The sequence below is a fragment of the Globicephala melas genome, chromosome 10 (assembly GCF_963455315.2).
Source record: "Globicephala melas chromosome 10, mGloMel1.2, whole genome shotgun sequence".
Taxonomy (NCBI): domain Eukaryota; kingdom Metazoa; phylum Chordata; class Mammalia; order Artiodactyla; family Delphinidae; genus Globicephala; species Globicephala melas.
The window spans coordinates 38,402,312-38,410,607 of record NC_083323.1 but is presented as its reverse complement, the minus strand read 5'-3'; the positions used below and the strand labels follow the sequence as shown (position 1 = coordinate 38,410,607).

Genomic DNA, 8,296 nt, shown 5'->3' with positions numbered 1-8,296 from the left:
TCTGGTAAGTGAGCCATGAAGGCTTCACAGTGTAGGTCTCCAAGGGGGGCTAAGACTTTGCTGGGTGAAGAGGAGAGAAAGGCATTGCAGGGAAGAGAATAGCTAGAGCCAAGGTGTCAAGATGTGAAAGCATCAGGCATGTTGAGGGAAAGAGTAAATGGCCTGGTGTGGCTCTAGGAACAGTATATTTTGGGGAAGGTGTTTCTGGCATGAAGTGATGAGAAAGGTAGATTGGAACCAAATGATCAAAGACTTTCGATGTCAGGGAATTTTGGATCTGATCTTAGCAAGTTATCAGCATTTTGGGTTTTTAAAAATTTCAGTTAAAAATTTAATATGACAAGTGTGCATCACCTGACTTTTACATCACAATAAAACAAGTCCTTTGAGGATGGGACGTGTGGAAGCAATTGATTTCTCTGCTGAACACAGCCATCATTTATACTCTTTCTAAGGATTCTAACATGATGATACTATTTCCTTTTATTATCCCCTTTCCAATATTGTTCTGTTGCCCTGGATATGATCTCCGTACATTCATGTATCACAAGATTCATAAAGGGATCAAATTCCCACAATATTCCTTGGATACATCTGTTGCTGTTTAATTTCAGTAATAACTTCTTGTTCTTAAATTTTTTTTCAACTTGAGATGGTGAGCCTTGCTCATGGCGTCTACTCAGTGTGCTTAGAGCTGCCTTGAAATGGTACTTGTGGTCTCCCTCACACTCCTGTGGTATGATCAGAGGCTTTTAAAGAGGAAAAGGACAAGGATGTATTATTCAATAGTCTTCCTTCTAGGCTAATCTACCTGGAACACCAAGCCCAGGGCCTTGTTAGAGGACACTGCTGCCTTCTGGGTCATTGCCACCTCTCACTCATGCTCTCCAACCTCAACTAAGCAATGTATCTATCACACACCACTTTTAGCTTCCCTTACCATTCTTCTCAAACTTTCACAGCTTCCTTAAAACCTACCAAGTGCCAATACCCTCTTCCTTTCTTTTTTCAAGCACCTGGTGATTGCCTTTGCTTCCCAGACTATATTTGATCCATGGAACATCTGTTGTTTTAATCTGGTTATCTGTGGTTAACCAGAGTCAGTTAACATTCTTATCATGGTCATCCATGGCATTGATAGACCTGGACATATGACGTCTACATCAATTCAGGCAAGACCTGCACCTGCATCATAAAGTAGACCAATCATCTTTTAAATACATAGTTATTGAGTACCTATTATGTGAAGGATATTTTAGGCACTGGAGAGACAGTGAAGACCAAAACAAATGAGACATCTGCTCCCTGGAGTTTCATGGCTTATAACAGGGGTTGGCAAACTACAGCTTGTGGATCAAATCTGGCCCATCATCTTTTTTTAATATAAAGTTTTATTGAAACACAGACACATTCATTGTTTATGTATTGTCTATGGCTGCTTTCATGCTAAAAGGGCAGAGTTATGTAGTTGCAACAGAGACTGATTGGCCTGGAAAGCCTACATGTTTACTCTCAGTTTTTACAGAAAAAGTTTGCTGATCCCTGGTCCAGAACAGTGCTTCTTGAACTATCTGTAATCAAAAACCAGTTTCATTTTATTTATTTATTTTTTGTAAGTTTATTTATTTATTTTTGGCTGTGTTGGGTCTTCGTTGTGGTGCGCGGGCTTCTCATTGCGGTGGCTTCTCTCGTTGTGGAGTATGGACTGTAGGCGTGTGGGCTCAGTAGCTGTGGCTCGCGGGCTCTAGAGCACAGGCTCAGTAGTTATGGCGCACAGGCTTAGTTGCTCCGTGGCATGTGGAATCTTACCAGATCAGGGCTTGAACCTGTGTCCCCTGCATCAGCAGGCGGATTCTTAACCACCACGCCACCAGGGAAGTCCCCAGTTTCATTTTATATTGTATTTTATTTTATAGTGAGAGGATCACTTAACATAAGATCTATTCTCTTAACCAGTTTCTAAGTGTATAATATATTATTGTTGACTGCAGGTACAATGTTGAACAGCAGATCTCTAGAGCTTATTTATCTTTCTTGACTGAAACTTCATCCCCATTTCCTCCTCTCTCTAGCCCCTGGCAACCACCATTACACTCTTTGATTCTATGAATTTGATTATTTTAGATACCTTATATTAGTGGAAGTATTCAATATTTATGTTTCTGTGATTGGCTTATTTTTCTTAGCATAATGTCCTCAAGGTTCATTCATGTTGTATATTGCAGGATTTCCTTCTTTTTAAGGTCAAAGAGTATTCTATTTTATGTATATACCACATTTTCTTTATCCGTTCATCTAATGGTGGACATTTAGGTTATTTCCACATTGTGGCTATTGTGAATATTGCTGTAATAAACATAAAGGCACTATTATCTTTTAGAGATCCTGATTTAAATTCTTTTGGATTAGTACCCACAAATGGGACTGCTCGGTTATATGGTAGTTCTATTTTTAATTTTTTTTTTTTTTTTTGCGGTACGTGGGCCTCTCACTGTTGTGGCCTCTCCCGCTGCGGAGCACAGGCTCCGGACGCGCAGGCTCAGCGGCCATGGCTCACGGGCCCAGCAGCTCCGCGGCATGTGGGATCTTCCTGGACCGGGGCACGAACCCATGTCCCCTGCATCGGCAGGCAGACTCTCAACCACTGCGCCACCAGGGAAGCCCTATTTTTTTTTTTTTTTGGAAGCCCTATTTTTAATTTTTTGAGAAACCTCCATACTGTTTTCCATAACAGTGGCACCATTTTGCATTCCCAATGTACAAGGGTTCCAATTTCTCTACATCCTAGCCAACACTTCTTGTCTTTTTTTTGATAATAAGCAAACTGACAGGTGTGAGGTGATATCTCATTGTGGTTTTGATTTGAATTTCTCTGATAATTAGTGATGTTGAGCATTTTTTCATATACCATTGACCTTTTGTATGTCTTTTTTAGAAAAATGTTCAAGTCTAGTTCATTTTTAAATCAGAGTATTAGGTTTTTTTTTTTAACTATTGAGTTGTAGGAATTCCTCATATATTTTAGACAATAACCCCTTTTCAGATATGTGATTTGCAAATATTTTCTCCCATTTCATAGGTTTCCTTTTAATTGTTCCCTTTACTGTGCAGAAACTTTTTAGTTTGATGTAGTACCACTTGCTTATTTTTGTTGTCTGTGCTTTTGCTGTCATATCTGTGAAATCATCGCCAAGGCCACTGCCATGAAGTTTTTCTCCTACGTTTTCTTCTAGGAGTTTTACAGGTTTTGGTCTTATGTTTAAGAATTTGATGCATTTTGAGCTGGTTTTTCTGTATGATGTAAAGTTAGGGTCCAGTTTCATTCTTTTACATGTAGATATCCAGTTTTCCCACACTTTTTGTTGAACAAACTATCCTTTTTCCCATTGTGTATTCCTGGTACCCTTGTCAAATATTAGTTGACCATATATACACGGGTTTATTTCTCTGCTTTGTATTCTGTTTTGATTTGATGTTTTAATTAAAATGATATTGTACCATACTGTTTTGATTACTCTAGCTTTGTAATATACTTTGAAATCAGGAACTGTGATACCGCAGCTTTGTTCTTCTTTCTCAAGATTGATTTGGCTATTCACAGTCATTTGTGATTTCATATGAATTTTAGAACTGTTTTTTCTGTTTCTGTAAAAAATGCCATTGGAATATTGATAGAGAATACAATGAATGTGTAGATTACTTTGGATAGTATGGTCATTTTAACAATATCGGTTCTTCCAATCAGTGAACATAAGATGTTTTTCCATTTGTTTGTGTTATATTCATTTCTTTTATCAGTGATTTGTAGTTTTCAGTATACAAGTCTTTCACCCCTTTAGTTAAGGTTATTCATATGTATTTTATTCCTTTTGGTGCTATTATAAGTAGGATTATTGTCCTAATTTCCTTTTCAGATAGTTCATTGTTAGTCTATATAAATGCTACTGATTTTTGTATGTTGATTTTGTAACCTGCAACTTTACTGAATTTATTAGTTCTAATAGCTTTTTAAAAAATGGAATCTTTAGGGTTTTCTATATATAAGATCATGTTGTCTGCAAACAGGAACACTTTTACTTCTTCCTTTCTAATTTGGATGACTTTTATTTCTGTTTCTTGCCTAATTTCTCTGGCTAAGTCTCTAGTACTATGTTAAGCAGAAGTGGTGAGAGTGGGCATCCTTGCCTTGTTCATGATCTTAAAAGAAAAGCTTTTAGCTTTTCACCATTGAGTATGTTAGTTGAGGGCTTGTCATATATATCCTTTATTATAATGAGGTACATTTTTTTTCTATACCTAGTTTATTAAGAGTTTTTATCATAAAAGGTGTTAGATGTTTTCAAATGCTTTTTCTGCAGCCATTTACATGATCATATGATTTTTATTCTTTATTCTATTAACGTTGTGTATCACATTAATTGATTTTTGTATATTGAAACATCCTTGTATCCCAGGGATAAATCTCACTTTGTCATGCTTATGATCATTTTAATATGCTACTGAATTTGCTTTGTTAGCATTTTGCTCTGGATTTTTGCACCTCTTTTCATCAGGTTGGCATGTAGTTTTCTTTTCTTGTGGTGTTTTTGTCTGTCTTTAGTATCAAAGTAATGCTGACCTCTTAAAATGAGTTTTCAAGTGTTCCCTCCTTTTCAATTTTTTGAAAGAGAAGGATTGGTATTAATTTGTCTTTAAATGTTTGGTAGAATTCATCAGTGAAACCATCTGGTCCTGGACTTTAATTTTTGGGGAGGTTTTTGATCATTGACTCAATCTCTGTGTTGGTTAGAGGTTTATTCATACTTTTTATTTCTTCATGATTTTATTTATAATATGTTTCTAGGAATTTATCTGTTTCTTCTAGGTTGTCCAATTGTTGGCATACTGTTGTGCATCATAGTCTCTTTTGATACTTTTCATTTCTGTGGCATCAGTTGCAATGTCTCTTCTTTCTTTCATTTCTGATTTTAATATTTGGGACTTCTCTGTTTTTTTCTCAGTCTAGACAAAGTTTGTAAACTTTATTTTTTCAAAAAAACAGCTCTTAGCTTCATTCATTTTTTGCTACTGTTTTTCTGTTTTCTATTTCATTTATTTCTGCTCTTACCTTTGTTGTGTCCGTCCTTCTGCCAATTAGCTTGTTCCTCCTTTTCCTAGTTTCTTGATGTGCACAGGTAAGTTGTTTATTTGAAATCTTTTTTCTTTTTTAACACAGGCATTTATTTCTATGAACTTCCCTTTTAGTACTGCTTTTGCAGCATCCCATAAATTTGGTGTGTTGTGTTTTCATTTTTGTTGTCTCAAAAAGAAAATATATATATATATATATTTGAGGTACACGGGCCTCTCACTGTTGTGGCCTCTCCCGTTGCAGAGCACAGGCTCTGGACGCACAGGCTCCGCGGCCATGGCTCACGGGCCCAGCTGCTCCACGGCATGTGGGATCTTCCCGGACCGGGGCACGAAGCCATGTCCCCTGCATCAGCAGGCGGTGTCTCAACCACTGCACCACCAGGGAAGCCCTCAGAATATTTTTTAATTTCCTTTTTGATTTTTTTCTTTGAACTAGTGGTTGTTCAAGAGTATGTTGTTTAATTTTCGTGCTTGTCAATTTTCCAGTTTTCCTTTTTCTATTGATTTCCATTTTCATTTCTTTGTGGTATGATTTCAATCTTCTTAAATTTGTTAAGGCTAGTTTTTTGTCCTAACGTGAGCTATCCTGGAGAAAGATCTGTGTGTGCTTGAGGAGAATGTGTATTCTACTGTTGTGGGGTAGAATGTTCTACATATGTTAGCAAATGTTTGCTCTATTGTGTTACTCAGGACCTCTATTTCTTTACTGATCTTCTGTTCAGATATTACAGTCAATTACTGAAGGTTGGGAACTGAAGTCTGCTACTTTTGTTGTATTGGTGTTTATTTCTTCCTTCAGTTCTGTCAGTGTTCGCTATATATTATTTAGGTGCTCTGACCCTGGATGCATATGTAACTGTTATATCTTCCTGGTAGATTGATCCTTTTATCAGTATATAATGTCCTTTTTCTCTTGCGACTTTTTTTCTTTCAACCCCTGCTCTCTTTTGGTTACCATTTACATGGAATATTTTTTTCCATCCTTTCATTTTCAGCTTATATGTGTCCTTAAATCTAAAGTGAGTTTCTTGTAGACAGCATGTAGTTGGGTCTTGTTTTTAATTCACTCAGCCACTCTGTGTCTTTTGGTTAGAGAATCTAATCCATTTACATTTAAAGTAATTATTGATACAGAAGACTTTACTGTTACCATTTATTTATTTTTTATTTTTTATTTTTTTGCAGTACACGGGCCTCTCACTGTTCTGGCCTCTCCCGTTGCGGAGCACAGGCTCCGGACGCACAGGCTCCGCAGGCATGGCTCATGGGCCCAGCCGCTCCGCGGCACGTGGGATCTTCCTGGACCGGGGCACAAACCCGCGTCCCCTGCATCGGCAGGCAGACTCTGAACCACTGCGCCACCAGGGAAGCCCAACTGTTACCATTTTTTAAGTTGTTTTCTGTTAAGATCAGTTAAAAATTTTAAGAAGTCAGTTGTGGACAGATGTTTTTGTAGATTATAAGAAAAATGAATTACTAGAAAAACAAAATAAAAAGTCAAATATGAAAAATACAAACCATTATTACTATATCAAATTGTTATAAAAGTTTCTAAAATCTTAATCTTTGTTTCTGTTTTTATCTCCTGGAGGATAAGGAGATAATAAATAAATAATAAATAAATAAATAAATAATAAAAATAAATAATTTGCAGATCAACACTGGCCAGTAAACCATACTTTGAGGAGTGCTAGTCTAGAAGGAAAGACAGAAATCAATCAAATAATAACACAAATAATAATCCTAGATCAAATTTCACTAAGAGCTATGATTAAAAATCATCAAATTATGTGTGCCCTTGGTGCAGGGGAGACCAAGCAGGAATTTCTGAAGAGAAGAGCTCTGAGCTGAGATTAATGTATGTGAATTAGTCATGCAGAGAGTATTTATTTACCAGAATCTGATGACAGTAAGAGAGCATCTGTGGAAATAGAACTACATGTGCAAAAACCCTATGGTGGGAAGGAAATTAATACATGCTTGGAACTGTGTCAAGCACTTCATGTGTATTTTTCACTTAATCCCCTCAACAATCCAGTAAGTTCATTATTATCTTACACTCATGCTGTCCATCCTCAGTTAAGCAAAACATTAGCATGCCTCTTTTTATCATCTATTTTATAGATAAGAAACCTGAGGAGTAGAGATGTGAAATAACTTATTCAAAAATCACTTAGCTATCTAGTAAGGGGTAGAATTGGAATTGGATTCCAAGACTGTTTGATGCCACAGTCTGTTCTTTTACCCACTGTACTATGCTACTGTCATATTTAATCTGAATAACCCATGATTTCAACCCTGAGTCATTTGCCTCCAGTTCCCAGCAATCTTTAAGAACCATCTTAATTTTACTCTCTTCCTTGGTAAAGCTGGAATCTGTGATAAGATTTATCACACTCCCAATTGTTTCCACTGAGAAAGTGGATGGAGAACCAGAATATTCCATGAAAGCTAGGATTAGGCACCATAGCCCTTAGTAGTACATTTTTAAAGGAGAGGTATGTAGCTCATATCAGAATTATGTTCATTTGTGAGTAATAAGAACTCCAAATAATAGTTGCTTCAAGATTGAAAGTTGTTTCTCTCTCATGTAAAACTGCATAGACAGATAGTTCAGACTCTATTCTATGAAGTCATCAAGGCCCCAGGCTTCTTCTCTCTTGCTTTTCTGCCATCCACAGCAAGCCATCTTATGATCCAAGATGACTGCTCAGGCACTGTATTAGTTTCCTAGGGCTTCTGCAACAAAGTGCCATGATCTAGGTGGCTTACAATAATGGAAATTTATTGTCTCACAGTTCTGGAGGCTGAAAGTCTGAAATGAAGGAGTATGGCCATACCCTCTCTAAAGGATGTAGTGAAGAATCCTTCCTTGCCTCTCCTAGCTTCTGCTGCTTGCTGGCATTCTTTGGTTTTCCTTTGCTTGTAGATGTATTACTCTGATCTCTACCTCTGTCATAACAGGGCTATCTTCTCTACATTTTCTTCCTTCTGTGCCCATCTGGGTGTCTTCACGTGGTGTTGTCCCTATATGTCTGTGTTCAAAGTTTTGTCTTATGAGGATAGCAGTTGTATTAGATTAAGGCCCACTCTAATAACCTTATCTTAACTTGATTACATCTGCAAAGACCCTATTTCCAAATAAAGTCTCATCCAGAGGGAC

At 37.1% G+C, this 8,296-nt stretch overlaps 1 pseudogene; it reads right to left on the bottom strand.

The window, feature by feature from the left end:
* Positions 1-439: 439 nt before the first annotated feature.
* On the bottom strand, positions 440-865 carry LOC115858752 (small nuclear ribonucleoprotein G pseudogene; annotated as a pseudogene).
* Positions 866-8,296: the final 7,431 nt, after the last annotated feature.